The 27,608-nt window shown below is 46.9% G+C and overlaps 21 non-coding genes and 1 pseudogene across 21 annotated transcripts; all 22 read left to right on the forward strand.

The window, feature by feature from the left end:
* Positions 1-221: 221 nt before the first annotated feature.
* On the forward strand, positions 222-412 carry LOC142262202 (U2 spliceosomal RNA). The gene has a single exon (XR_012729648.1). It is a non-coding gene; the product is annotated as a U2 spliceosomal RNA (small nuclear RNA).
* Positions 413-1,529: 1,117 nt separating this feature from the next.
* LOC142262204 (U2 spliceosomal RNA) lies at positions 1,530-1,720 on the forward strand. The gene has a single exon (XR_012729649.1). It is a non-coding gene; the product is annotated as a U2 spliceosomal RNA (small nuclear RNA).
* Positions 1,721-2,837: 1,117 nt separating this feature from the next.
* Positions 2,838-3,028, forward strand: LOC142262205 (U2 spliceosomal RNA). The gene has a single exon (XR_012729650.1). It is a non-coding gene; the product is annotated as a U2 spliceosomal RNA (small nuclear RNA).
* A 1,115-nt stretch (positions 3,029-4,143) lies between these two features.
* On the forward strand, positions 4,144-4,334 carry LOC142262206 (U2 spliceosomal RNA). Its single transcript, XR_012729651.1, has one exon. It is a non-coding gene; the product is annotated as a U2 spliceosomal RNA (small nuclear RNA).
* Positions 4,335-5,451: 1,117 nt separating this feature from the next.
* On the forward strand, positions 5,452-5,642 carry LOC142262207 (U2 spliceosomal RNA). The gene has a single exon (XR_012729652.1). It is a non-coding gene; the product is annotated as a U2 spliceosomal RNA (small nuclear RNA).
* A 1,117-nt stretch (positions 5,643-6,759) lies between these two features.
* LOC142262208 (U2 spliceosomal RNA) lies at positions 6,760-6,950 on the forward strand. The gene has a single exon (XR_012729653.1). It is a non-coding gene; the product is annotated as a U2 spliceosomal RNA (small nuclear RNA).
* Positions 6,951-8,067: 1,117 nt separating this feature from the next.
* Positions 8,068-8,258, forward strand: LOC142262209 (U2 spliceosomal RNA). The gene has a single exon (XR_012729654.1). It is a non-coding gene; the product is annotated as a U2 spliceosomal RNA (small nuclear RNA).
* A 1,117-nt stretch (positions 8,259-9,375) lies between these two features.
* On the forward strand, positions 9,376-9,566 carry LOC142262211 (U2 spliceosomal RNA). Its single transcript, XR_012729656.1, has one exon. It is a non-coding gene; the product is annotated as a U2 spliceosomal RNA (small nuclear RNA).
* Positions 9,567-10,683: 1,117 nt separating this feature from the next.
* On the forward strand, positions 10,684-10,874 carry LOC142262212 (U2 spliceosomal RNA). The gene has a single exon (XR_012729657.1). It is a non-coding gene; the product is annotated as a U2 spliceosomal RNA (small nuclear RNA).
* Positions 10,875-11,991: 1,117 nt separating this feature from the next.
* On the forward strand, positions 11,992-12,182 carry LOC142262213 (U2 spliceosomal RNA). The gene has a single exon (XR_012729658.1). It is a non-coding gene; the product is annotated as a U2 spliceosomal RNA (small nuclear RNA).
* A 1,117-nt stretch (positions 12,183-13,299) lies between these two features.
* On the forward strand, positions 13,300-13,490 carry LOC142262215 (U2 spliceosomal RNA). The gene has a single exon (XR_012729659.1). It is a non-coding gene; the product is annotated as a U2 spliceosomal RNA (small nuclear RNA).
* Positions 13,491-14,607: 1,117 nt separating this feature from the next.
* LOC142262216 (U2 spliceosomal RNA) lies at positions 14,608-14,798 on the forward strand. Its single transcript, XR_012729660.1, has one exon. It is a non-coding gene; the product is annotated as a U2 spliceosomal RNA (small nuclear RNA).
* Positions 14,799-15,915: 1,117 nt separating this feature from the next.
* On the forward strand, positions 15,916-16,106 carry LOC142262217 (U2 spliceosomal RNA). The gene has a single exon (XR_012729661.1). It is a non-coding gene; the product is annotated as a U2 spliceosomal RNA (small nuclear RNA).
* A 1,117-nt stretch (positions 16,107-17,223) lies between these two features.
* LOC142262218 (U2 spliceosomal RNA) lies at positions 17,224-17,414 on the forward strand. The gene has a single exon (XR_012729662.1). It is a non-coding gene; the product is annotated as a U2 spliceosomal RNA (small nuclear RNA).
* Positions 17,415-18,531: 1,117 nt separating this feature from the next.
* Positions 18,532-18,722, forward strand: LOC142262219 (U2 spliceosomal RNA). Its single transcript, XR_012729663.1, has one exon. It is a non-coding gene; the product is annotated as a U2 spliceosomal RNA (small nuclear RNA).
* A 1,117-nt stretch (positions 18,723-19,839) lies between these two features.
* LOC142262221 (U2 spliceosomal RNA) lies at positions 19,840-20,030 on the forward strand. Its single transcript, XR_012729664.1, has one exon. It is a non-coding gene; the product is annotated as a U2 spliceosomal RNA (small nuclear RNA).
* Positions 20,031-21,147: 1,117 nt separating this feature from the next.
* LOC142262222 (U2 spliceosomal RNA) lies at positions 21,148-21,338 on the forward strand. The gene has a single exon (XR_012729665.1). It is a non-coding gene; the product is annotated as a U2 spliceosomal RNA (small nuclear RNA).
* A 1,117-nt stretch (positions 21,339-22,455) lies between these two features.
* Positions 22,456-22,582, forward strand: LOC142262331 (U2 spliceosomal RNA; annotated as a pseudogene).
* A 688-nt stretch (positions 22,583-23,270) lies between these two features.
* LOC142262300 (U2 spliceosomal RNA) lies at positions 23,271-23,463 on the forward strand. The gene has a single exon (XR_012729734.1). It is a non-coding gene; the product is annotated as a U2 spliceosomal RNA (small nuclear RNA).
* Positions 23,464-24,580: 1,117 nt separating this feature from the next.
* Positions 24,581-24,771, forward strand: LOC142262224 (U2 spliceosomal RNA). The gene has a single exon (XR_012729667.1). It is a non-coding gene; the product is annotated as a U2 spliceosomal RNA (small nuclear RNA).
* Positions 24,772-25,888: 1,117 nt separating this feature from the next.
* On the forward strand, positions 25,889-26,079 carry LOC142262225 (U2 spliceosomal RNA). Its single transcript, XR_012729668.1, has one exon. It is a non-coding gene; the product is annotated as a U2 spliceosomal RNA (small nuclear RNA).
* A 1,117-nt stretch (positions 26,080-27,196) lies between these two features.
* On the forward strand, positions 27,197-27,387 carry LOC142262227 (U2 spliceosomal RNA). The gene has a single exon (XR_012729669.1). It is a non-coding gene; the product is annotated as a U2 spliceosomal RNA (small nuclear RNA).
* Positions 27,388-27,608: the final 221 nt, after the last annotated feature.

Here is a 27,608-nt window from a genome sequence, read left to right on the forward strand (position 1 = left end):
TGCGCCCTAAAGGAGGAGTTATTCAGATTCATTGCAGTGGGCGGCGGCTGCAAAACGCACCATTCTTCTTGTTTTTGCTCTGCAAAGCAGCCTTTTCAAGGGTTGGCTTGGGTGACAAAATGTCTTGTGTAGGCGTGGGTTTGTCTCCCTCTCGCTCTCTCTCCCTAAGATGTGTCCGGCATAGGCCAGGGTGCCACTCGAGGCCCAAACCAATTCTGGTTATCGCTTCTCGGCCTTTTGGCTAAGATCAAGTGTAGTATCTGTTCTTATCAGTTTAATATCTGATACGTCCCCTATCTGGGGACCATATATTAAATGGATTTTTAGAACAGGGAGATGGAAAAAGAGCTTGCTCTGTCCACTCCACGCATTGACCTGGTATTGCAGTACCTCCAGGAACGGTGCACCCCTTCTTAACCCAGTTTCCAAAAGCAGAACTCGATTCACCTGATTCATATTAGCCCGATTAGCGAATTGAAATGAATTTTTATCTAACACACTTTTTACTTGCTTTATTCATCCAAATAGCAAACTCATCACCACTCAACTTCACCAACTCTGCTATGTCCCGTGCAGTATCTTGTTGTCAGTCTAATCTAGATCATGTGTAATTGAATGGAATAGATCCCTTTTGGACAAAGTGGAGTCAGATGCTGCAGTGACCACAGGTGTGAGAGGATCTACAATTGGCATCTGGTGTTATCTCTCTGCTTCCACTCCAAATAAAGTTACCTGTTGTTACCTGAACGTCAAATACTAAGAATGGGCGGCCTATGAAAGAATTAGTACTTTCATTAAGTATACTAAACCGGCTAATTGGGAATAGACAAACTGTAAAAAGCCCTCTGAGAAAGCCCCTCTCTAACCTTTGTTAGTAAGCTTTTCTGTAGCCTGCCTGTTGATGTATTTTCGGTTTGAACAGTGCACAACATGAAGAGACGGAACACTGGCGGCTTGTCACAATGCCCCCCGATGACATCACAATAGCGCTGCTGCCTAGAAAACAAGCTGCGCAGAAGAAGTTGTTCTTTGGGTGGGAGGGTGGGCTAGTGGAAGGAGGGGGCAATCTCTTTTTTTCCCGGGTGGTAGGGGGATGACAGGAGAAGGGAAGCGGGTGGTGAGAAAGGTACAGAGGGCAGGGTTTGGGGGCTGGGAAGGAAAGGGAAAAGATTAGGGTTTGGGGATGATGAAAGGGCTTTCTACGGGTAAGGATGGCAAAGGGTGGCAGTGACGGAAAGTCAGGCAACCTGTCCTGTCCGTCTTTTTGTATCGTGAATTGGAAAGACTGCAAGGGGGAGGGGAGTTGCTTGCGCCCTAAAGGAGGAGTTATTCAGATTCATTGCAGTGGGCGGCGGCTGCAAAACGCACCATTCTTCTTGTTTTTGCTCTGCAAAGCAGCCTTTTCAAGGGTTGGCTTGGGTGACAAAATGTCTTGTGTAGGCGTGGGTTTGTCTCCCTCTCGCTCTCTCTCCCTAAGATGTGTCCGGCATAGGCCAGGGTGCCACTCGAGGCCCAAACCAATTCTGGTTATCGCTTCTCGGCCTTTTGGCTAAGATCAAGTGTAGTATCTGTTCTTATCAGTTTAATATCTGATACGTCCCCTATCTGGGGACCATATATTAAATGGATTTTTAGAACAGGGAGATGGAAAAAGAGCTTGCTCTGTCCACTCCACGCATTGACCTGGTATTGCAGTACCTCCAGGAACGGTGCACCCCTTCTTAACCCAGTTTCCAAAAGCAGAACTCGATTCACCTGATTCATATTAGCCCGATTAGCGAATTGAAATGAATTTTTATCTAACACACTTTTTACTTGCTTTATTCATCCAAATAGCAAACTCATCACCACTCAACTTCACCAACTCTGCTATGTCCCGTGCAGTATCTTGTTGTCAGTCTAATCTAGATCATGTGTAATTGAATGGAATAGATCCCTTTTGGACAAAGTGGAGTCAGATGCTGCAGTGACCACAGGTGTGAGAGGATCTACAATTGGCATCTGGTGTTATCTCTCTGCTTCCACTCCAAATAAAGTTACCTGTTGTTACCTGAACGTCAAATACTAAGAATGGGCGGCCTATGAAAGAATTAGTACTTTCATTAAGTATACTAAACCGGCTAATTGGGAATAGACAAACTGTAAAAAGCCCTCTGAGAAAGCCCCTCTCTAACCTTTGTTAGTAAGCTTTTCTGTAGCCTGCCTGTTGATGTATTTTCGGTTTGAACAGTGCACAACATGAAGAGACGGAACACTGGCGGCTTGTCACAATGCCCCCCGATGACATCACAATAGCGCTGCTGCCTAGAAAACAAGCTGCGCAGAAGAAGTTGTTCTTTGGGTGGGAGGGTGGGCTAGTGGAAGGAGGGGGCAATCTCTTTTTTTCCCGGGTGGTAGGGGGATGACAGGAGAAGGGAAGCGGGTGGTGAGAAAGGTACAGAGGGCAGGGTTTGGGGGCTGGGAAGGAAAGGGAAAAGATTAGGGTTTGGGGATGATGAAAGGGCTTTCTACGGGTAAGGATGGCAAAGGGTGGCAGTGACGGAAAGTCAGGCAACCTGTCCTGTCCGTCTTTTTGTATCGTGAATTGGAAAGACTGCAAGGGGGAGGGGAGTTGCTTGCGCCCTAAAGGAGGAGTTATTCAGATTCATTGCAGTGGGCGGCGGCTGCAAAACGCACCATTCTTCTTGTTTTTGCTCTGCAAAGCAGCCTTTTCAAGGGTTGGCTTGGGTGACAAAATGTCTTGTGTAGGCGTGGGTTTGTCTCCCTCTCGCTCTCTCTCCCTAAGATGTGTCCGGCATAGGCCAGGGTGCCACTCGAGGCCCAAACCAATTCTGGTTATCGCTTCTCGGCCTTTTGGCTAAGATCAAGTGTAGTATCTGTTCTTATCAGTTTAATATCTGATACGTCCCCTATCTGGGGACCATATATTAAATGGATTTTTAGAACAGGGAGATGGAAAAAGAGCTTGCTCTGTCCACTCCACGCATTGACCTGGTATTGCAGTACCTCCAGGAACGGTGCACCCCTTCTTAACCCAGTTTCCAAAAGCAGAACTCGATTCACCTGATTCATATTAGCCCGATTAGCGAATTGAAATGAATTTTTATCTAACACACTTTTTACTTGCTTTATTCATCCAAATAGCAAACTCATCACCACTCAACTTCACCAACTCTGCTATGTCCCGTGCAGTATCTTGTTGTCAGTCTAATCTAGATCATGTGTAATTGAATGGAATAGATCCCTTTTGGACAAAGTGGAGTCAGATGCTGCAGTGACCACAGGTGTGAGAGGATCTACAATTGGCATCTGGTGTTATCTCTCTGCTTCCACTCCAAATAAAGTTACCTGTTGTTACCTGAACGTCAAATACTAAGAATGGGCGGCCTATGAAAGAATTAGTACTTTCATTAAGTATACTAAACCGGCTAATTGGGAATAGACAAACTGTAAAAAGCCCTCTGAGAAAGCCCCTCTCTAACCTTTGTTAGTAAGCTTTTCTGTAGCCTGCCTGTTGATGTATTTTCGGTTTGAACAGTGCACAACATGAAGAGACGGAACACTGGCGGCTTGTCACAATGCCCCCCGATGACATCACAATAGCGCTGCTGCCTAGAAAACAAGCTGCGCAGAAGAAGTTGTTCTTTGGGTGGGAGGGTGGGCTAGTGGAAGGAGGGGGCAATCTCTTTTTTTCCCGGGTGGTAGGGGGATGACAGGAGAAGGGAAGCGGGTGGTGAGAAAGGTACAGAGGGCAGGGTTTGGGGGCTGGGAAGGAAAGGGAAAAGATTAGGGTTTGGGGATGATGAAAGGGCTTTCTACGGGTAAGGATGGCAAAGGGTGGCAGTGACGGAAAGTCAGGCAACCTGTCCTGTCCGTCTTTTTGTATCGTGAATTGGAAAGACTGCAAGGGGGAGGGGAGTTGCTTGCGCCCTAAAGGAGGAGTTATTCAGATTCATTGCAGTGGGCGGCGGCTGCAAAACGCACCATTCTTCTTGTTTTTGCTCTGCAAAGCAGCCTTTTCAAGGGTTGGCTTGGGTGACAAAATGTCTTGTGTAGGCGTGGGTTTGTCTCCCTCTCGCTCTCTCCCTAAGATGTGTCCGGCATAGGCCAGGGTGCCACTCGAGGCCCAAACCAATTCTGGTTATCGCTTCTCGGCCTTTTGGCTAAGATCAAGTGTAGTATCTGTTCTTATCAGTTTAATATCTGATACGTCCCCTATCTGGGGACCATATATTAAATGGATTTTTAGAACAGGGAGATGGAAAAAGAGCTTGCTCTGTCCACTCCACGCATTGACCTGGTATTGCAGTACCTCCAGGAACGGTGCACCCCTTCTTAACCCAGTTTCCAAAAGCAGAACTCGATTCACCTGATTCATATTAGCCCGATTAGCGAATTGAAATGAATTTTTATCTAACACACTTTTTACTTGCTTTATTCATCCAAATAGCAAACTCATCACCACTCAACTTCACCAACTCTGCTATGTCCCGTGCAGTATCTTGTTGTCAGTCTAATCTAGATCATGTGTAATTGAATGGAATAGATCCCTTTTGGACAAAGTGGAGTCAGATGCTGCAGTGACCACAGGTGTGAGAGGATCTACAATTGGCATCTGGTGTTATCTCTCTGCTTCCACTCCAAATAAAGTTACCTGTTGTTACCTGAACGTCAAATACTAAGAATGGGCGGCCTATGAAAGAATTAGTACTTTCATTAAGTATACTAAACCGGCTAATTGGGAATAGACAAACTGTAAAAAGCCCTCTGAGAAAGCCCCTCTCTAACCTTTGTTAGTAAGCTTTTCTGTAGCCTGCCTGTTGATGTATTTTCGGTTTGAACAGTGCACAACATGAAGAGACGGAACACTGGCGGCTTGTCACAATGCCCCCCGATGACATCACAAAAGCGCTGCTGCCTAGAAAACAAGCTGCGCAGAAGAAGTTGTTCTTTGGGTGGGAGGGTGGGCTAGTGGAAGGAGGGGGCAATCTCTTTTTTTCCCGGGTGGTAGGGGGATGACAGGAGAAGGGAAGCGGGTGGTGAGAAAGGTACAGAGGGCAGGGTTTGGGGGCTGGGAAGGAAAGGGAAAAGATTAGGGTTTGGGGATGATGAAAGGGCTTTCTACGGGTAAGGATGGCAAAGGGTGGCAGTGACGGAAAGTCAGGCAACCTGTCCTGTCCGTCTTTTTGTATCGTGAATTGGAAAGACTGCAAGGGGGAGGGGAGTTGCTTGCGCCCTAAAGGAGGAGTTATTCAGATTCATTGCAGTGGGCGGCGGCTGCAAAACGCACCATTCTTCTTGTTTTTGCTCTGCAAAGCAGCCTTTTCAAGGGTTGGCTTGGGTGACAAAATGTCTTGTGTAGGCGTGGGTTTGTCTCCCTCTCGCTCTCTCTCCCTAAGATGTGTCCGGCATAGGCCAGGGTGCCACTCGAGGCCCAAACCAATTCTGGTTATCGCTTCTCGGCCTTTTGGCTAAGATCAAGTGTAGTATCTGTTCTTATCAGTTTAATATCTGATACGTCCCCTATCTGGGGACCATATATTAAATGGATTTTTAGAACAGGGAGATGGAAAAAGAGCTTGCTCTGTCCACTCCACGCATTGACCTGGTATTGCAGTACCTCCAGGAACGGTGCACCCCTTCTTAACCCAGTTTCCAAAAGCAGAACTCGATTCACCTGATTCATATTAGCCCGATTAGCGAATTGAAATGAATTTTTATCTAACACACTTTTTACTTGCTTTATTCATCCAAATAGCAAACTCATCACCACTCAACTTCACCAACTCTGCTATGTCCCGTGCAGTATCTTGTTGTCAGTCTAATCTAGATCATGTGTAATTGAATGGAATAGATCCCTTTTGGACAAAGTGGAGTCAGATGCTGCAGTGACCACAGGTGTGAGAGGATCTACAATTGGCATCTGGTGTTATCTCTCTGCTTCCACTCCAAATAAAGTTACCTGTTGTTACCTGAACGTCAAATACTAAGAATGGGCGGCCTATGAAAGAATTAGTACTTTCATTAAGTATACTAAACCGGCTAATTGGGAATAGACAAACTGTAAAAAGCCCTCTGAGAAAGCCCCTCTCTAACCTTTGTTAGTAAGCTTTTCTGTAGCCTGCCTGTTGATGTATTTTCGGTTTGAACAGTGCACAACATGAAGAGACGGAACACTGGCGGCTTGTCACAATGCCCCCCGATGACATCACAATAGCGCTGCTGCCTAGAAAACAAGCTGCGCAGAAGAAGTTGTTCTTTGGGTGGGAGGGTGGGCTAGTGGAAGGAGGGGGCAATCTCTTTTTTTCCCGGGTGGTAGGGGGATGACAGGAGAAGGGAAGCGGGTGGTGAGAAAGGTACAGAGGGCAGGGTTTGGGGGCTGGGAAGGAAAGGGAAAAGATTAGGGTTTGGGGATGATGAAAGGGCTTTCTACGGGTAAGGATGGCAAAGGGTGGCAGTGACGGAAAGTCAGGCAACCTGTCCTGTCCGTCTTTTTGTATCGTGAATTGGAAAGACTGCAAGGGGGAGGGGAGTTGCTTGCGCCCTAAAGGAGGAGTTATTCAGATTCATTGCAGTGGGCGGCGGCTGCAAAACGCACCATTCTTCTTGTTTTTGCTCTGCAAAGCAGCCTTTTCAAGGGTTGGCTTGGGTGACAAAATGTCTTGTGTAGGCGTGGGTTTGTCTCCCTCTCGCTCTCTCTCCCTAAGATGTGTCCGGCATAGGCCAGGGTGCCACTCGAGGCCCAAACCAATTCTGGTTATCGCTTCTCGGCCTTTTGGCTAAGATCAAGTGTAGTATCTGTTCTTATCAGTTTAATATCTGATACGTCCCCTATCTGGGGACCATATATTAAATGGATTTTTAGAACAGGGAGATGGAAAAAGAGCTTGCTCTGTCCACTCCACGCATTGACCTGGTATTGCAGTACCTCCAGGAACGGTGCACCCCTTCTTAACCCAGTTTCCAAAAGCAGAACTCGATTCACCTGATTCATATTAGCCCGATTAGCGAATTGAAATGAATTTTTATCTAACACACTTTTTACTTGCTTTATTCATCCAAATAGCAAACTCATCACCACTCAACTTCACCAACTCTGCTATGTCCCGTGCAGTATCTTGTTGTCAGTCTAATCTAGATCATGTGTAATTGAATGGAATAGATCCCTTTTGGACAAAGTGGAGTCAGATGCTGCAGTGACCACAGGTGTGAGAGGATCTACAATTGGCATCTGGTGTTATCTCTCTGCTTCCACTCCAAATAAAGTTACCTGTTGTTACCTGAACGTCAAATACTAAGAATGGGCGGCCTATGAAAGAATTAGTACTTTCATTAAGTATACTAAACCGGCTAATTGGGAATAGACAAACTGTAAAAAGCCCTCTGAGAAAGCCCCTCTCTAACCTTTGTTAGTAAGCTTTTCTGTAGCCTGCCTGTTGATGTATTTTCGGTTTGAACAGTGCACAACATGAAGAGACGGAACACTGGCGGCTTGTCACAATGCCCCCCGATGACATCACAATAGCGCTGCTGCCTAGAAAACAAGCTGCGCAGAAGAAGTTGTTCTTTGGGTGGGAGGGTGGGCTAGTGGAAGGAGGGGGCAATCTCTTTTTTTCCCGGGTGGTAGGGGGATGACAGGAGAAGGGAAGCGGGTGGTGAGAAAGGTACAGAGGGCAGGGTTTGGGGGCTGGGAAGGAAAGGGAAAAGATTAGGGTTTGGGGATGATGAAAGGGCTTTCTACGGGTAAGGATGGCAAAGGGTGGCAGTGACGGAAAGTCAGGCAACCTGTCCTGTCCGTCTTTTTGTATCGTGAATTGGAAAGACTGCAAGGGGGAGGGGAGTTGCTTGCGCCCTAAAGGAGGAGTTATTCAGATTCATTGCAGTGGGCGGCGGCTGCAAAACGCACCATTCTTCTTGTTTTTGCTCTGCAAAGCAGCCTTTTCAAGGGTTGGCTTGGGTGACAAAATGTCTTGTGTAGGCGTGGGTTTGTCTCCCTCTCGCTCTCTCTCCCTAAGATGTGTCCGGCATAGGCCAGGGTGCCACTCGAGGCCCAAACCAATTCTGGTTATCGCTTCTCGGCCTTTTGGCTAAGATCAAGTGTAGTATCTGTTCTTATCAGTTTAATATCTGATACGTCCCCTATCTGGGGACCATATATTAAATGGATTTTTAGAACAGGGAGATGGAAAAAGAGCTTGCTCTGTCCACTCCACGCATTGACCTGGTATTGCAGTACCTCCAGGAACGGTGCACCCCTTCTTAACCCAGTTTCCAAAAGCAGAACTCGATTCACCTGATTCATATTAGCCCGATTAGCGAATTGAAATGAATTTTTATCTAACACACTTTTTACTTGCTTTATTCATCCAAATAGCAAACTCATCACCACTCAACTTCACCAACTCTGCTATGTCCCGTGCAGTATCTTGTTGTCAGTCTAATCTAGATCATGTGTAATTGAATGGAATAGATCCCTTTTGGACAAAGTGGAGTCAGATGCTGCAGTGACCACAGGTGTGAGAGGATCTACAATTGGCATCTGGTGTTATCTCTCTGCTTCCACTCCAAATAAAGTTACCTGTTGTTACCTGAACGTCAAATACTAAGAATGGGCGGCCTATGAAAGAATTAGTACTTTCATTAAGTATACTAAACCGGCTAATTGGGAATAGACAAACTGTAAAAAGCCCTCTGAGAAAGCCCCTCTCTAACCTTTGTTAGTAAGCTTTTCTGTAGCCTGCCTGTTGATGTATTTTCGGTTTGAACAGTGCACAACATGAAGAGACGGAACACTGGCGGCTTGTCACAATGCCCCCCGATGACATCACAATAGCGCTGCTGCCTAGAAAACAAGCTGCGCAGAAGAAGTTGTTCTTTGGGTGGGAGGGTGGGCTAGTGGAAGGAGGGGGCAATCTCTTTTTTTCCCGGGTGGTAGGGGGATGACAGGAGAAGGGAAGCGGGTGGTGAGAAAGGTACAGAGGGCAGGGTTTGGGGGCTGGGAAGGAAAGGGAAAAGATTAGGGTTTGGGGATGATGAAAGGGCTTTCTACGGGTAAGGATGGCAAAGGGTGGCAGTGACGGAAAGTCAGGCAACCTGTCCTGTCCGTCTTTTTGTATCGTGAATTGGAAAGACTGCAAGGGGGAGGGGAGTTGCTTGCGCCCTAAAGGAGGAGTTATTCAGATTCATTGCAGTGGGCGGCGGCTGCAAAACGCACCATTCTTCTTGTTTTTGCTCTGCAAAGCAGCCTTTTCAAGGGTTGGCTTGGGTGACAAAATGTCTTGTGTAGGCGTGGGTTTGTCTCCCTCTCGCTCTCTCTCCCTAAGATGTGTCCGGCATAGGCCAGGGTGCCACTCGAGGCCCAAACCAATTCTGGTTATCGCTTCTCGGCCTTTTGGCTAAGATCAAGTGTAGTATCTGTTCTTATCAGTTTAATATCTGATACGTCCCCTATCTGGGGACCATATATTAAATGGATTTTTAGAACAGGGAGATGGAAAAAGAGCTTGCTCTGTCCACTCCACGCATTGACCTGGTATTGCAGTACCTCCAGGAACGGTGCACCCCTTCTTAACCCAGTTTCCAAAAGCAGAACTCGATTCACCTGATTCATATTAGCCCGATTAGCGAATTGAAATGAATTTTTATCTAACACACTTTTTACTTGCTTTATTCATCCAAATAGCAAACTCATCACCACTCAACTTCACCAACTCTGCTATGTCCCGTGCAGTATCTTGTTGTCAGTCTAATCTAGATCATGTGTAATTGAATGGAATAGATCCCTTTTGGACAAAGTGGAGTCAGATGCTGCAGTGACCACAGGTGTGAGAGGATCTACAATTGGCATCTGGTGTTATCTCTCTGCTTCCACTCCAAATAAAGTTACCTGTTGTTACCTGAACGTCAAATACTAAGAATGGGCGGCCTATGAAAGAATTAGTACTTTCATTAAGTATACTAAACCGGCTAATTGGGAATAGACAAACTGTAAAAAGCCCTCTGAGAAAGCCCCTCTCTAACCTTTGTTAGTAAGCTTTTCTGTAGCCTGCCTGTTGATGTATTTTCGGTTTGAACAGTGCACAACATGAAGAGACGGAACACTGGCGGCTTGTCACAATGCCCCCCGATGACATCACAATAGCGCTGCTGCCTAGAAAACAAGCTGCGCAGAAGAAGTTGTTCTTTGGGTGGGAGGGTGGGCTAGTGGAAGGAGGGGGCAATCTCTTTTTTTCCCGGGTGGTAGGGGGATGACAGGAGAAGGGAAGCGGGTGGTGAGAAAGGTACAGAGGGCAGGGTTTGGGGGCTGGGAAGGAAAGGGAAAAGATTAGGGTTTGGGGATGATGAAAGGGCTTTCTACGGGTAAGGATGGCAAAGGGTGGCAGTGACGGAAAGTCAGGCAACCTGTCCTGTCCGTCTTTTTGTATCGTGAATTGGAAAGACTGCAAGGGGGAGGGGAGTTGCTTGCGCCCTAAAGGAGGAGTTATTCAGATTCATTGCAGTGGGCGGCGGCTGCAAAACGCACCATTCTTCTTGTTTTTGCTCTGCAAAGCAGCCTTTTCAAGGGTTGGCTTGGGTGACAAAATGTCTTGTGTAGGCGTGGGTTTGTCTCCCTCTCGCTCTCTCTCCCTAAGATGTGTCCGGCATAGGCCAGGGTGCCACTCGAGGCCCAAACCAATTCTGGTTATCGCTTCTCGGCCTTTTGGCTAAGATCAAGTGTAGTATCTGTTCTTATCAGTTTAATATCTGATACGTCCCCTATCTGGGGACCATATATTAAATGGATTTTTAGAACAGGGAGATGGAAAAAGAGCTTGCTCTGTCCACTCCACGCATTGACCTGGTATTGCAGTACCTCCAGGAACGGTGCACCCCTTCTTAACCCAGTTTCCAAAAGCAGAACTCGATTCACCTGATTCATATTAGCCCGATTAGCGAATTGAAATGAATTTTTATCTAACACACTTTTTACTTGCTTTATTCATCCAAATAGCAAACTCATCACCACTCAACTTCACCAACTCTGCTATGTCCCGTGCAGTATCTTGTTGTCAGTCTAATCTAGATCATGTGTAATTGAATGGAATAGATCCCTTTTGGACAAAGTGGAGTCAGATGCTGCAGTGACCACAGGTGTGAGAGGATCTACAATTGGCATCTGGTGTTATCTCTCTGCTTCCACTCCAAATAAAGTTACCTGTTGTTACCTGAACGTCAAATACTAAGAATGGGCGGCCTATGAAAGAATTAGTACTTTCATTAAGTATACTAAACCGGCTAATTGGGAATAGACAAACTGTAAAAAGCCCTCTGAGAAAGCCCCTCTCTAACCTTTGTTAGTAAGCTTTTCTGTAGCCTGCCTGTTGATGTATTTTCGGTTTGAACAGTGCACAACATGAAGAGACGGAACACTGGCGGCTTGTCACAATGCCCCCCGATGACATCACAATAGCGCTGCTGCCTAGAAAACAAGCTGCGCAGAAGAAGTTGTTCTTTGGGTGGGAGGGTGGGCTAGTGGAAGGAGGGGGCAATCTCTTTTTTTCCCGGGTGGTAGGGGGATGACAGGAGAAGGGAAGCGGGTGGTGAGAAAGGTACAGAGGGCAGGGTTTGGGGGCTGGGAAGGAAAGGGAAAAGATTAGGGTTTGGAGATGATGAAAGGGCTTTCTACGGGTAAGGATGGCAAAGGGTGGCAGTGACGGAAAGTCAGGCAACCTGTCCTGTCCGTCTTTTTGTATCGTGAATTGGAAAGACTGCAAGGGGGAGGGGAGTTGCTTGCGCCCTAAAGGAGGAGTTATTCAGATTCATTGCAGTGGGCGGCGGCTGCAAAACGCACCATTCTTCTTGTTTTTGCTCTGCAAAGCAGCCTTTTCAAGGGTTGGCTTGGGTGACAAAATGTCTTGTGTAGGCGTGGGTTTGTCTCCCTCTCGCTCTCTCTCCCTAAGATGTGTCCGGCATAGGCCAGGGTGCCACTCGAGGCCCAAACCAATTCTGGTTATCGCTTCTCGGCCTTTTGGCTAAGATCAAGTGTAGTATCTGTTCTTATCAGTTTAATATCTGATACGTCCCCTATCTGGGGACCATATATTAAATGGATTTTTAGAACAGGGAGATGGAAAAAGAGCTTGCTCTGTCCACTCCACGCATTGACCTGGTATTGCAGTACCTCCAGGAACGGTGCACCCCTTCTTAACCCAGTTTCCAAATGCAGAACTCGATTCACCTGATTCATATTAGCCCGATTAGCGAATTGAAATGAATTTTTATCTAACACACTTTTTACTTGCTTTATTCATCCAAATAGCAAACTCATCACCACTCAACTTCACCAACTCTGCTATGTCCCGTGCAGTATCTTGTTGTCAGTCTAATCTAGATCATGTGTAATTGAATGGAATAGATCCCTTTTGGACAAAGTGGAGTCAGATGCTGCAGTGACCACAGGTGTGAGAGGATCTACAATTGGCATCTGGTGTTATCTCTCTGCTTCCACTCCAAATAAAGTTACCTGTTGTTACCTGAACGTCAAATACTAAGAATGGGCGGCCTATGAAAGAATTAGTACTTTCATTAAGTATACTAAACCGGCTAATTGGGAATAGACAAACTGTAAAAAGCCCTCTGAGAAAGCCCCTCTCTAACCTTTGTTAGTAAGCTTTTCTGTAGCCTGCCTGTTGATGTATTTTCGGTTTGAACAGTGCACAACATGAAGAGACGGAACACTGGCGGCTTGTCACAATGCCCCCCGATGACATCACAATAGCGCTGCTGCCTAGAAAACAAGCTGCGCAGAAGAAGTTGTTCTTTGGGTGGGAGGGTGGGCTAGTGGAAGGAGGGGGCAATCTCTTTTTTTCCCGGGTGGTAGGGGGATGACAGGAGAAGGGAAGCGGGTGGTGAGAAAGGTACAGAGGGCAGGGTTTGGGGGCTGGGAAGGAAAGGGAAAAGATTAGGGTTTGGGGATGATGAAAGGGCTTTCTACGGGTAAGGATGGCAAAGGGTGGCAGTGACGGAAAGTCAGGCAACCTGTCCTGTCCGTCTTTTTGTATCGTGAATTGGAAAGACTGCAAGGGGGAGGGGAGTTGCTTGCGCCCTAAAGGAGGAGTTATTCAGATTCATTGCAGTGGGCGGCGGCTGCAAAACGCACCATTCTTCTTGTTTTTGCTCTGCAAAGCAGCCTTTTCAAGGGTTGGCTTGGGTGACAAAATGTCTTGTGTAGGCGTGGGTTTGTCTCCCTCTCGCTCTCTCTCCCTAAGATGTGTCCGGCATAGGCCAGGGTGCCACTCGAGGCCCAAACCAATTCTGGTTATCGCTTCTCGGCCTTTTGGCTAAGATCAAGTGTAGTATCTGTTCTTATCAGTTTAATATCTGATACGTCCCCTATCTGGGGACCATATATTAAATGGATTTTTAGAACAGGGAGATGGAAAAAGAGCTTGCTCTGTCCACTCCACGCATTGACCTGGTATTGCAGTACCTCCAGGAACGGTGCACCCCTTCTTAACCCAGTTTCCAAAAGCAGAACTCGATTCACCTGATTCATATTAGCCCGATTAGCGAATTGAAATGAATTTTTATCTAACACACTTTTTACTTGCTTTATTCATCCAAATAGCAAACTCATCACCACTCAACTTCACCAACTCTGCTATGTCCCGTGCAGTATCTTGTTGTCAGTCTAATCTAGATCATGTGTAATTGAATGGAATAGATCCCTTTTGGACAAAGTGGAGTCAGATGCTGCAGTGACCACAGGTGTGAGAGGATCTACAATTGGCATCTGGTGTTATCTCTCTGCTTCCACTCCAAATAAAGTTACCTGTTGTTACCTGAACGTCAAATACTAAGAATGGGCGGCCTATGAAAGAATTAGTACTTTCATTAAGTATACTAAACCGGCTAATTGGGAATAGACAAACTGTAAAAAGCCCTCTGAGAAAGCCCCTCTCTAACCTTTGTTAGTAAGCTTTTCTGTAGCCTGCCTGTTGATGTATTTTCGGTTTGAACAGTGCACAACATGAAGAGACGGAACACTGGCGGCTTGTCACAATGCCCCCCGATGACATCACAATAGCGCTGCTGCCTAGAAAACAAGCTGCGCAGAAGAAGTTGTTCTTTGGGTGGGAGGGTGGGCTAGTGGAAGGAGGGGGCAATCTCTTTTTTTCCCGGGTGGTAGGGGGATGACAGGAGAAGGGAAGCGGGTGGTGAGAAAGGTACAGAGGGCAGGGTTTGGGGGCTGGGAAGGAAAGGGAAAAGATTAGGGTTTGGGGATGATGAAAGGGCTTTCTACGGGTAAGGATGGCAAAGGGTGGCAGTGACGGAAAGTCAGGCAACCTGTCCTGTCCGTCTTTTTGTATCGTGAATTGGAAAGACTGCAAGGGGGAGGGGAGTTGCTTGCGCCCTAAAGGAGGAGTTATTCAGATTCATTGCAGTGGGCGGCGGCTGCAAAACGCACCATTCTTCTTGTTTTTGCTCTGCAAAGCAGCCTTTTCAAGGGTTGGCTTGGGTGACAAAATGTCTTGTGTAGGCGTGGGTTTGTCTCCCTCTCGCTCTCTCTCCCTAAGATGTGTCCGGCATAGGCCAGGGTGCCACTCGAGGCCCAAACCAATTCTGGTTATCGCTTCTCGGCCTTTTGGCTAAGATCAAGTGTAGTATCTGTTCTTATCAGTTTAATATCTGATACGTCCCCTATCTGGGGACCATATATTAAATGGATTTTTAGAACAGGGAGATGGAAAAAGAGCTTGCTCTGTCCACTCCACGCATTGACCTGGTATTGCAGTACCTCCAGGAACGGTGCACCCCTTCTTAACCCAGTTTCCAAAAGCAGAACTCGATTCACCTGATTCATATTAGCCCGATTAGCGAATTGAAATGAATTTTTATCTAACACACTTTTTACTTGCTTTATTCATCCAAATAGCAAACTCATCACCACTCAACTTCACCAACTCTGCTATGTCCCGTGCAGTATCTTGTTGTCAGTCTAATCTAGATCATGTGTAATTGAATGGAATAGATCCCTTTTGGACAAAGTGGAGTCAGATGCTGCAGTGACCACAGGTGTGAGAGGATCTACAATTGGCATCTGGTGTTATCTCTCTGCTTCCACTCCAAATAAAGTTACCTGTTGTTACCTGAACGTCAAATACTAAGAATGGGCGGCCTATGAAAGAATTAGTACTTTCATTAAGTATACTAAACCGGCTAATTGGGAATAGACAAACTGTAAAAAGCCCTCTGAGAAAGCCCCTCTCTAACCTTTGTTAGTAAGCTTTTCTGTAGCCTGCCTGTTGATGTATTTTCGGTTTGAACAGTGCACAACATGAAGAGACGGAACACTGGCGGCTTGTCACAATGCCCCCCGATGACATCACAATAGCGCTGCTGCCTAGAAAACAAGCTGCGCAGAAGAAGTTGTTCTTTGGGTGGGAGGGTGGGCTAGTGGAAGGAGGGGGCAATCTCTTTTTTTCCCGGGTGGTAGGGGGATGACAGGAGAAGGGAAGCGGGTGGTGAGAAAGGTACAGAGGGCAGGGTTTGGGGGCTGGGAAGGAAAGGGAAAAGATTAGGGTTTGGGGATGATGAAAGGGCTTTCTACGGGTAAGGATGGCAAAGGGTGGCAGTGACGGAAAGTCAGGCAACCTGTCCTGTCCGTCTTTTTGTATCGTGAATTGGAAAGACTGCAAGGGGGAGGGGAGTTGCTTGCGCCCTAAAGGAGGAGTTATTCAGATTCATTGCAGTGGGCGGCGGCTGCAAAACGCACCATTCTTCTTGTTTTTGCTCTGCAAAGCAGCCTTTTCAAGGGTTGGCTTGGGTGACAAAATGTCTTGTGTAGGCGTGGGTTTGTCTCCCTCTCGCTCTCTCTCCCTAAGATGTGTCCGGCATAGGCCAGGGTGCCACTCGAGGCCCAAACCAATTCTGGTTATCGCTTCTCGGCCTTTTGGCTAAGATCAAGTGTAGTATCTGTTCTTATCAGTTTAATATCTGATACGTCCCCTATCTGGGGACCATATATTAAATGGATTTTTAGAACAGGGAGATGGAAAAAGAGCTTGCTCTGTCCACTCCACGCATTGACCTGGTATTGCAGTACCTCCAGGAACGGTGCACCCCTTCTTAACCCAGTTTGCAAAAGCAGAACTCGATTCACCTGATTCATATTAGCCCGATTAGCGAATTGAAATGAATTTTTATCTAACACACTTTTTACTTGCTTTATTCATCCAAATAGCAAACTCATCACCACTCAACTTCACCAACTCTGCTATGTCCCGTGCAGTATCTTGTTGTCAGTCTAATCTAGATCATGTGTAATTGAATGGAATAGATCCCTTTTGGACAAAGTGGAGTCAGATGCTGCAGTGACCACAGGTGTGAGAGGATCTACAATTGGCATCTGGTGTTATCTCTCTGCTTCCACTCCAAATAAAGTTACCTGTTGTTACCTGAACGTCAAATACTAAGAATGGGCGGCCTATGAAAGAATTAGTACTTTCATTAAGTATACTAAACCGGCTAATTGGGAATAGACAAACTGTAAAAAGCCCTCTGAGAAAGCCCCTCTCTAACCTTTGTTAGTAAGCTTTTCTGTAGCCTGCCTGTTGATGTATTTTCGGTTTGAACAGTGCACAACATGAAGAGACGGAACACTGGCGGCTTGTCACAATGCCCCCCGATGACATCACAATAGCGCTGCTGCCTAGAAAACAAGCTGCGCAGAAGAAGTTGTTCTTTGGGTGGGAGGGTGGGCTAGTGGAAGGAGGGGGCAATCTCTTTTTTTCCCGGGTGGTAGGGGGATGACAGGAGAAGGGAAGCGGGTGGTGAGAAAGGTACAGAGGGCAGGGTTTGGGGGCTGGGAAGGAAAGGGAAAAGATTAGGGTTTGGGGATGATGAAAGGGCTTTCTACGGGTAAGGATGGCAAAGGGTGGCAGTGACGGAAAGTCAGGCAACCTGTCCTGTCCGTCTTTTTGTATCGTGAATTGGAAAGACTGCAAGGGGGAGGGGAGTTGCTTGCGCCCTAAAGGAGGAGTTATTCAGATTCATTGCAGTGGGCGGTGGCTGCAAAACGCACCATTCTTCTTGTTTTTGCTCTGCAAAGCAGCCTTTTCAAGGGTTGGCTTGGGTGACAAAATGTCTTGTGTAGGCGTGGGTTTGTCTCCCTCTCGCTCTCTCTCCCTAAGATGTGTCCGGCATAGGCCAGGGTGCCACTCGAGGCCCAAACCAATTCTGGTTATCGCTTCTCGGCCTTTTGGCTAAGATCAAGTGTAGTATCTGTTCTTATCAGTTTAATATCTGATACGTCCCCTATCTGGGGACCATATATTAAATGGATTTTTAGAACAGGGAGATGGAAAAAGAGCTTGCTCTGTCCACTCCACGCATTGACCTGGTATTGCAGTACCTCCAGGAACGGTGCACCCCTTCTTAACCCAGTTTCCAAAAGCAGAACTCGATTCACCTGATTCATATTAGCCCGATTAGCGAATTGAAATGAATTTTTATCTAACACACTTTTTACTTGCTTTATTCATCCAAATAGCAAACTCATCACCACTCAACTTCACCAACTCTGCTATGTCCCGTGCAGTATCTTGTTGTCAGTCTAATCTAGATCATGTGTAATTGAATGGAATAGATCCCTTTTGGACAAAGTGGAGTCAGATGCTGCAGTGACCACAGGTGTGAGAGGATCTACAATTGGCATCTGGTGTTATCTCTCTGCTTCCACTCCAAATAAAGTTACCTGTTGTTACCTGAACGTCAAATACTAAGAATGGGCGGCCTATGAAAGAATTAGTACTTTCATTAAGTATACTAAACCGGCTAATTGGGAATAGACAAACTGTAAAAAGCCCTCTGAGAAAGCCCCTCTCTAACCTTTGTTAGTAAGCTTTTCTGTAGCCTGCCTGTTGATGTATTTTCGGTTTGAACAGTGCACAACATGAAGAGACGGAACACTGGCGGCTTGTCACAATGCCCCCCGATGACATCACAATAGCGCTGCTGCCTAGAAAACAAGCTGCGCAGAAGAAGTTGTTCTTTGGGTGGGAGGGTGGGCTAGTGGAAGGAGGGGGCAATCTCTTTTTTTCCCGGGTGGTAGGGGGATGACAGGAGAAGGGAAGCGGGTGGTGAGAAAGGTACAGAGGGCAGGGTTTGGGGGCTGGGAAGGAAAGGGAAAAGATTAGGGTTTGGGGATGATGAAAGGGCTTTCTACGGGTAAGGATGGCAAAGGGTGGCAGTGACGGAAAGTCAGGCAACCTGTCCTGTCCGTCTTTTTGTATCGTGAATTGGAAAGACTGCAAGGGGGAGGGGAGTTGCTTGCGCCCTAAAGGAGGAGTTATTCAGATTCATTGCAGTGGGCGGCGGCTGCAAAACGCACCATTCTTCTTGTTTTTGCTCTGCAAAGCAGCCTTTTCAAGGGTTGGCTTGGGTGACAAAATGTCTTGTGTAGGCGTGGGTTTGTCTCCCTCTCGCTCTCTCTCCCTAAGATGTGTCCGGCATAGGCCAGGGTGCCACTCGAGGCCCAAACCAATTCTGGTTATCGCTTCTCGGCCTTTTGGCTAAGATCAAGTGTAGTATCTGTTCTTATCAGTTTAATATCTGATACGTCCCCTATCTGGGGACCATATATTAAATGGATTTTTAGAACAGGGAGATGGAAAAAGAGCTTGCTCTGTCCACTCCACGCATTGACCTGGTATTGCAGTACCTCCAGGAACGGTGCACCCCTTCTTAACCCAGTTTCCAAAAGCAGAACTCGATTCACCTGATTCATATTAGCCCGATTAGCGAATTGAAATGAATTTTTATCTAACACACTTTTTACTTGCTTTATTCATCCAAATAGCAAACTCATCACCACTCAACTTCACCAACTCTGCTATGTCCCGTGCAGTATCTTGTTGTCAGTCTAATCTAGATCATGTGTAATTGAATGGAATAGATCCCTTTTGGACAAAGTGGAGTCAGATGCTGCAGTGACCACAGGTGTGAGAGGATCTACAATTGGCATCTGGTGTTATCTCTCTGCTTCCACTCCAAATAAAGTTACCTGTTGTTACCTGAACGTCAAATACTAAGAATGGGCGGCCTATGAAAGAATTAGTACTTTCATTAAGTATACTAAACCGGCTAATTGGGAATAGACAAACTGTAAAAAGCCCTCTGAGAAAGCCCCTCTCTAACCTTTGTTAGTAAGCTTTTCTGTAGCCTGCCTGTTGATGTATTTTCGGTTTGAACAGTGCACAACATGAAGAGACGGAACACTGGCGGCTTGTCACAATGCCCCCCGATGACATCACAATAGCGCTGCTGCCTAGAAAACAAGCTGCGCAGAAGAAGTTGTTCTTTGGGTGGGAGGGTGGGCTAGTGGAAGGAGGGGGCAATCTCTTTTTTTCCCGGGTGGTAGGGGGATGACAGGAGAAGGGAAGCGGGTGGTGAGAAAGGTACAGAGGGCAGGGTTTGGGGGCTGGGAAGGAAAGGGAAAAGATTAGGGTTTGGGGATGATGAAAGGGCTTTCTACGGGTAAGGATGGCAAAGGGTGGCAGTGACGGAAAGTCAGGCAACCTGTCCTGTCCGTCTTTTTGTATCGTGAATTGGAAAGACTGCAAGGGGGAGGGGAGTTGCTTGCGCCCTAAAGGAGGAGTTATTCAGATTCATTGCAGTGGGCGGCGGCTGCAAAACGCACCATTCTTCTTGTTTTTGCTCTGCAAAGCAGCCTTTTCAAGGGTTGGCTTGGGTGACAAAATGTCTTGTGTAGGCGTGGGTTTGTCTCCCTCTCGCTCTCTCTCCCTAAGATGTGTCCGGCATAGGCCAGGGTGCCACTCGAGGCCCAAACCAATTCTGGTTATCGCTTCTCGGCCTTTTGGCTAAGATCAAGTGTAGTATCTGTTCTTATCAGTTTAATATCTGATACGTCCCCTATCTGGGGACCATATATTAAATGGATTTTTAGAACAGGGAGATGGAAAAAGAGCTTGCTCTGTCCACTCCACGCATTGACCTGGTATTGCAGTACCTCCAGGAACGGTGCACCCCTTCTTAACCCAGTTTCCAAAAGCAGAACTCGATTCACCTGATTCATATTAGCCCGATTAGCGAATTGAAATGAATTTTTATCTAACACACTTTTTACTTGCTTTATTCATCCAAATAGCAAACTCATCACCACTCAACTTCACCAACTCTGCTATGTCCCGTGCAGTATCTTGTTGTCAGTCTAATCTAGATCATGTGTAATTGAATGGAATAGATCCCTTTTGGACAAAGTGGAGTCAGATGCTGCAGTGACCACAGGTGTGAGAGGATCTACAATTGGCATCTGGTGTTATCTCTCTGCTTCCACTCCAAATAAAGTTACCTGTTGTTACCTGAACGTCAAATACTAAGAATGGGCGGCCTATGAAAGAATTAGTACTTTCATTAAGTATACTAAACCGGCTAATTGGGAATAGACAAACTGTAAAAAGCCCTCTGAGAAAGCCCCTCTCTAACCTTTGTTAGTAAGCTTTTCTGTAGCCTGCCTGTTGATGTATTTTCGGTTTGAACAGTGCACAACATGAAGAGACGGAACACTGGCGGCTTGTCACAATGCCCCCCGATGACATCACAATAGCGCTGCTGCCTAGAAAACAAGCTGCGCAGAAGAAGTTGTTCTTTGGGTGGGAGGGTGGGCTAGTGGAAGGAGGGGGCAATCTCTTTTTTTCCCGGGTGGTAGGGGGATGACAGGAGAAGGGAAGCGGGTGGTGAGAAAGGTACAGAGGGCAGGGTTTGGGGGCTGGGAAGGAAAGGGAAAAGATTAGGGTTTGGGGATGATGAAAGGGCTTTCTACGGGTAAGGATGGCAAAGGGTGGCAGTGACGGAAAGTCAGGCAACCTGTCCTGTCCGTCTTTTTGTATCGTGAATTGGAAAGACTGCAAGGGGGAGGGGAGTTGCTTGCGCCCTAAAGGAGGAGTTATTCAGATTCATTGCAGTGGGCGGCGGCTGCAAAACGCACCATTCTTCTTGTTTTTGCTCTGCAAAGCAGCCTTTTCAAGGGTTGGCTTGGGTGACAAAATGTCTTGTGTAGGCGTGGGTTTGTCTCCCTCTCGCTCTCTCTCCCTAAGATGTGTCCGGCATAGGCCAGGGTGCCACTCGAGGCCCAAACCAATTCTGGTTATCGCTTCTCGGCCTTTTGGCTAAGATCAAGTGTAGTATCTGTTCTTATCAGTTTAATATCTGATACGTCCCCTATCTGGGGACCATATATTAAATGGATTTTTAGAACAGGGAGATGGAAAAAGAGCTTGCTCTGTCCACTCCACGCATTGACCTGGTATTGCAGTACCTCCAGGAACGGTGCACCCCTTCTTAACCCAGTTTCCAAAAGCAGAACTCGATTCACCTGATTCATATTAGCCCGATTAGCGAATTGAAATGAATTTTTATCTAACACACTTTTTACTTGCTTTATTCATCCAAATAGCAAACTCATCACCACTCAACTTCACCAACTCTGCTATGTCCCGTGCAGTATCTTGTTGTCAGTCTAATCTAGATCATGTGTAATTGAATGGAATAGATCCCTTTTGGACAAAGTGGAGTCAGATGCTGCAGTGACCACAGGTGTGAGAGGATCTACAATTGGCATCTGGTGTTATCTCTCTGCTTCCACTCCATATAAAGTTACCTGTTGTTACCTGAACGTCAAATACTAAGAATGGGCGGCCTATGAAAGAATTAGTACTTTCATTAAGTATACTAAACCGGCTAATTGGGAATAGACAAACTGTAAAAAGCCCTCTGAGAAAGCCCCTCTCTAACCTTTGTTAGTAAGCTTTTCTGTAGCCTGCCTGTTGATGTATTTTCGGTTTGAACAGTGCACAACATGAAGAGACGGAACACTGGCGGCTTGTCACAATGCCCCCCGATGACATCACAATAGCGCTGCTGCCTAGAAAACAAGCTGCGCAGAAGAAGTTGTTCTTTGGGTGGGAGGGTGGGCTAGTGGAAGGAGGGGGCAATCTCTTTTTTTCCCGGGTGGTAGGGGGATGACAGGAGAAGGGAAGCGGGTGGTGAGAAAGGTACAGAGGGCAGGGTTTGGGGGCTGGGAAGGAAAGGGAAAAGATTAGGGTTTGGGGATGATGAAAGGGCTTTCTACGGGTAAGGATGGCAAAGGGTGGCAGTGACGGAAAGTCAGGCAACCTGTCCTGTCCGTCTTTTTGTATCGTGAATTGGAAAGACTGCAAGGGGGAGGGGAGTTGCTTGCGCCCTAAAGGAGGAGTTATTCAGATTCATTGCAGTGGGCGGCGGCTGCAAAACGCACCATTCTTCTTGTTTTTGCTCTGCAAAGCAGCCTTTTCAAGGGTTGGCTTGGGTGACAAAATGTCTTGTGTAGGCGTGGGTTTGTCTCCCTCTCGCTCTCTCTCCCTAAGATGTGTCCGGCATAGGCCAGGGTGCCACTCGAGGCCCAAACCAATTCTGGTTATCGCTTCTCGGCCTTTTGGCTAAGATCAAGTGTAGTATCTGTGAGGCTCGGCAGATGCAATGCACACTGGAAGGTTGCGCTTGCTAGTACTCTTGATGTATAGTATATTCATCTAGCGGAAAACATGGCCCTACCAGGATCGAGGCTATTAGACTGAGTAAGTGTGGGGGCTATGGTGCAATGTGCCCCAGGACTGACGACCCTGGAGTGAGTCTGAGCTTGCTGGCTTGGGACCCCGGCGAGCCTTGGGCTCTGTAGCACACCGTACCTTGCCCTTTCATACTTTCTGAGCATATTGCTCTATCCCGGCCTTCTGGCTAGGAAGGGAAATTTTTATAATCATGGTCGGAGGTCCGTTCAGCTTTGGGCTGAGAAACCAACACCCGGTTGGAGGTCCGGGTCAGCTTCGGCTGAGAAACCAACACCCGGTTGGAGGTCTGGGTCAGCTTCGGCTGAGAAACCAACACCCGGTTGGAGGTCCGGGTCAGCTTCGGCTGAGAAACCAACACCCGGTTGGAGGTCCGGTTAGCCTTGGGCTGAGAAACCAACACCGGTTGACGGTCCGGGCAGTTTCGGCTGCGAAACCAACAACTAGTAGCTCTCTACTCCACTTGGGTAAGATGCCTGGGTGGACGCTGGGAGCAACGACAAGGCTCAACCAGGCTTCGGCTTGGGGGAGCACCGAAGATCCCTGACCCTTGCTGTGGCCTTCTGGCTCGGAGGGACGGGGTTGATTTTTGGGGACCCTCTCCTCACGGAGGGGTCCACACGAATCCTAGCCTTTGCACTGTTTTTGGTGTGACTTCGGTCATGCATTTTTTGCGGTGCTTTGGAAAGCTTCATTAAATCAAAAATCTGTTCTTATCAGTTTAATATCTGATACGTCCCCTATCTGGGGACCATATATTAAATGGATTTTTAGAACAGGGAGATGGAAAAAGAGCTTGCTCTGTCCACTCCACGCATTGACCTGGTATTGCAGTACCTCCAGGAACGGTGCACCCCTTCTTAACCCAGTTTCCAAAAGCAGAACTCGATTCACCTGATTCATATTAGCCCGATTAGCGAATTGAAATGAATTTTTATCTAACACACTTTTTACTTGCTTTATTCATCCAAATAGCAAACTCATCACCACTCAACTTCACCAACTCTGCTATGTCCCGTGCAGTATCTTGTTGTCAGTCTAATCTAGATCATGTGTAATTGAATGGAATAGATCCCTTTTGGACAAAGTGGAGTCAGATGCTGCAGTGACCACAGGTGTGAGAGGATCTACAATTGGCATCTGGTGTTATCTCTCTGCTTCCACTCCAAATAAAGTTACCTGTTGTTACCTGAACGTCAAATACTAAGAATGGGCGGCCTATGAAAGAATTAGTACTTTCATTAAGTATACTAAACCGGCTAATTGGGAATAGACAAACTGTAAAAAGCCCTCTGAGAAAGCCCCTCTCTAACCTTTGTTAGTAAGCTTTTCTGTAGCCTGCCTGTTGATGTATTTTCGGTTTGAACAGTGCACAACATGAAGAGACGGAACACTGGCGGCTTGTCACAATGCCCCCCGATGACATCACAATAGCGCTGCTGCCTAGAAAACAAGCTGCGCAGAAGAAGTTGTTCTTTGGGTGGGAGGGTGGGCTAGTGGAAGGAGGGGGCAATCTCTTTTTTTCCCGGGTGGTAGGGGGATGACAGGAGAAGGGAAGCGGGTGGTGAGAAAGGTACAGAGGGCAGGGTTTGGGGGCTGGGAAGGAAAGGGAAAAGATTAGGGTTTGGGGATGATGAAAGGGCTTTCTACGGGTAAGGATGGCAAAGGGTGGCAGTGACGGAAAGTCAGGCAACCTGTCCTGTCCGTCTTTTTGTATCGTGAATTGGAAAGACTGCAAGGGGGAGGGGAGTTGCTTGCGCCCTAAAGGAGGAGTTATTCAGATTCATTGCAGTGGGCGGCGGCTGCAAAACGCACCATTCTTCTTGTTTTTGCTCTGCAAAGCAGCCTTTTCAAGGGTTGGCTTGGGTGACAAAATGTCTTGTGTAGGCGTGGGTTTGTCTCCCTCTCGCTCTCTCTCCCTAAGATGTGTCCGGCATAGGCCAGGGTGCCACTCGAGGCCCAAACCAATTCTGGTTATCGCTTCTCGGCCTTTTGGCTAAGATCAAGTGTAGTATCTGTTCTTATCAGTTTAATATCTGATACGTCCCCTATCTGGGGACCATATATTAAATGGATTTTTAGAACAGGGAGATGGAAAAAGAGCTTGCTCTGTCCACTCCACGCATTGACCTGGTATTGCAGTACCTCCAGGAACGGTGCACCCCTTCTTAACCCAGTTTCCAAAAGCAGAACTCGATTCACCTGATTCATATTAGCCCGATTAGCGAATTGAAATGAATTTTTATCTAACACACTTTTTACTTGCTTTATTCATCCAAATAGCAAACTCATCACCACTCAACTTCACCAACTCTGCTATGTCCCGTGCAGTATCTTGTTGTCAGTCTAATCTAGATCATGTGTAATTGAATGGAATAGATCCCTTTTGGACAAAGTGGAGTCAGATGCTGCAGTGACCACAGGTGTGAGAGGATCTACAATTGGCATCTGGTGTTATCTCTCTGCTTCCACTCCAAATAAAGTTACCTGTTGTTACCTGAACGTCAAATACTAAGAATGGGCGGCCTATGAAAGAATTAGTACTTTCATTAAGTATACTAAACCGGCTAATTGGGAATAGACAAACTGTAAAAAGCCCTCTGAGAAAGCCCCTCTCTAACCTTTGTTAGTAAGCTTTTCTGTAGCCTGCCTGTTGATGTATTTTCGGTTTGAACAGTGCACAACATGAAGAGACGGAACACTGGCGGCTTGTCACAATGCCCCCCGATGACATCACAATAGCGCTGCTGCCTAGAAAACAAGCTGCGCAGAAGAAGTTGTTCTTTGGGTGGGAGGGTGGGCTAGTGGAAGGAGGGGGCAATCTCTTTTTTTCCCGGGTGGTAGGGGGATGACAGGAGAAGGGAAGCGGGTGGTGAGAAAGGTACAGAGGGCAGGGTTTGGGGGCTGGGAAGGAAAGGGAAAAGATTAGGGTTTGGGGATGATGAAAGGGCTTTCTACGGGTAAGGATGGCAAAGGGTGGCAGTGACGGAAAGTCAGGCAACCTGTCCTGTCCGTCTTTTTGTATCGTGAATTGGAAAGACTGCAAGGGGGAGGGGAGTTGCTTGCGCCCTAAAGGAGGAGTTATTCAGATTTATTGCAGTGGGCGGCGGCTGCAAAACGCACCATTCTTCTTGTTTTTGCTCTGCAAAGCAGCCTTTTCAAGGGTTGGCTTGGGTGACAAAATGTCTTGTGTAGGCGTGGGTTTGTCTCCCTCTCGCTCTCTCTCCCTAAGATGTGTCCGGCATAGGCCAGGGTGCCACTCGAGGCCCAAACCAATTCTGGTTATCGCTTCTCGGCCTTTTGGCTAAGATCAAGTGTAGTATCTGTTCTTATCAGTTTAATATCTGATACGTCCCCTATCTGGGGACCATATATTAAATGGATTTTTAGAACAGGGAGATGGAAAAAGAGCTTGCTCTGTCCACTCCACGCATTGACCTGGTATTGCAGTACCTCCAGGAACGGTGCACCCCTTCTTAACCCAGTTTCCAAAAGCAGAACTCGATTCACCTGATTCATATTAGCCCGATTAGCGAATTGAAATGAATTTTTATCTAACACACTTTTTACTTGCTTTATTCATCCAAATAGCAAACTCATCACCACTCAACTTCACCAACTCTGCTATGTCCCGTGCAGTATCTTGTTGTCAGTCTAATCTAGATCATGTGTAATTGAATGGAATAGATCCCTTTTGGACAAAGTGGAGTCAGATGCTGCAGTGACCACAGGTGTGAGAGGATCTACAATTGGCATCTGGTGTTATCTCTCTGCTTCCACTCCAAATAAAGTTACCTGTTGTTACCTGAACGTCAAATACTAAGAATGGGCGGCCTATGAAAGAATTAGTACTTTCATTAAGTATACTAAACCGGCTAATTGGGAATAGACAAACTGTAAAAAGCCCTCTGAGAAAGCCCCTCTCTAACCTTTGTTAGTAAGCTTTTCTGTAGCCTGCCTGTTGATGTATTTTCGGTTTGAACAGTGCACAACATGAAGAGACGGAACACTGGCGGCTTGTCACAATGCCCCCCGATGACATCACAATAGCGCTGCTGCCTAGAAAACAAGCTGCGCAGAAGAAGTTGTTCTTTGGGTGGGAGGGTGGGCTAGTGGAAGGAGGGGGCAATCTCTTTTTTTCCCGGGTGGTAGGGGGATGACAGGAGAAGGGAAGCGGGTGGTGAGAAAGGTACAGAGGGCAGGGTTTGGGGGCTGGGAAGGAAAGGGAAAAGATTAGGGTTTGGGGATGATGAAAGGGCTTTCTACGGGTAAGGATGGCAAAGGGTGGCAGTGACGGAAAGTCAGGCAACCTGTCCTGTCCGTCTTTTTGTATCGTGAATTGGAAAGACTGCAAGGGGGAGGGGAGTTGCTTGCGCCCTAAAGGAGGAGTTATTCAGATTCATTGCAGTGGGCGGCGGCTGCAAAACGCACCATTCTTCTTGATTTTGCTCTGCAAAGCAGCCTTTTCAAGGGTTGGCTTGGGTGACAAAATGTCTTGTGTAGGCGTGGGTTTGTCTCCCTCTCGCTCTCTCTCCCTAAGATGTGTCCGGCATAGGCCAGGGTGCCACTCGAGGCCCAAACCAATTCTGGTTATCGCTTCTCGGCCTTTTGGCTAAGATCAAGTGTAGTATCTGTTCTTATCAGTTTAATATCTGATACGTCCCCTATCTGGGGACCATATATTAAATGGATTTTTAGAACAGGGAGATGGAAAAAGAGCTTGCTCTGTCCACTCCACGCATTGACCTGGTATTGCAGTACCTCCAGGAACGGTGCACCCCTTCTTAACCCAGTTTCCAAAAGCAGAACTCGATTCACCTGATTCATATTAGCCCGATTAGCGAATTGAAATGAATTTTTATCTAACACACTTTTTACTTGCTTTATTCATCCAAATAGCAAACTCATCACCACTCAACTTCACCAACTCTGCTATGTCCCGTGCAGTATCTTGTTGTCAGTCTAATCTAGATCATGTGTAATTGAATGGAATAGATCCCTTTT

Source organism: Anomaloglossus baeobatrachus, unplaced genomic scaffold (assembly GCF_048569485.1).
Source record: "Anomaloglossus baeobatrachus isolate aAnoBae1 unplaced genomic scaffold, aAnoBae1.hap1 Scaffold_243, whole genome shotgun sequence".
Classification (NCBI taxonomy): domain Eukaryota; kingdom Metazoa; phylum Chordata; class Amphibia; order Anura; family Aromobatidae; genus Anomaloglossus; species Anomaloglossus baeobatrachus.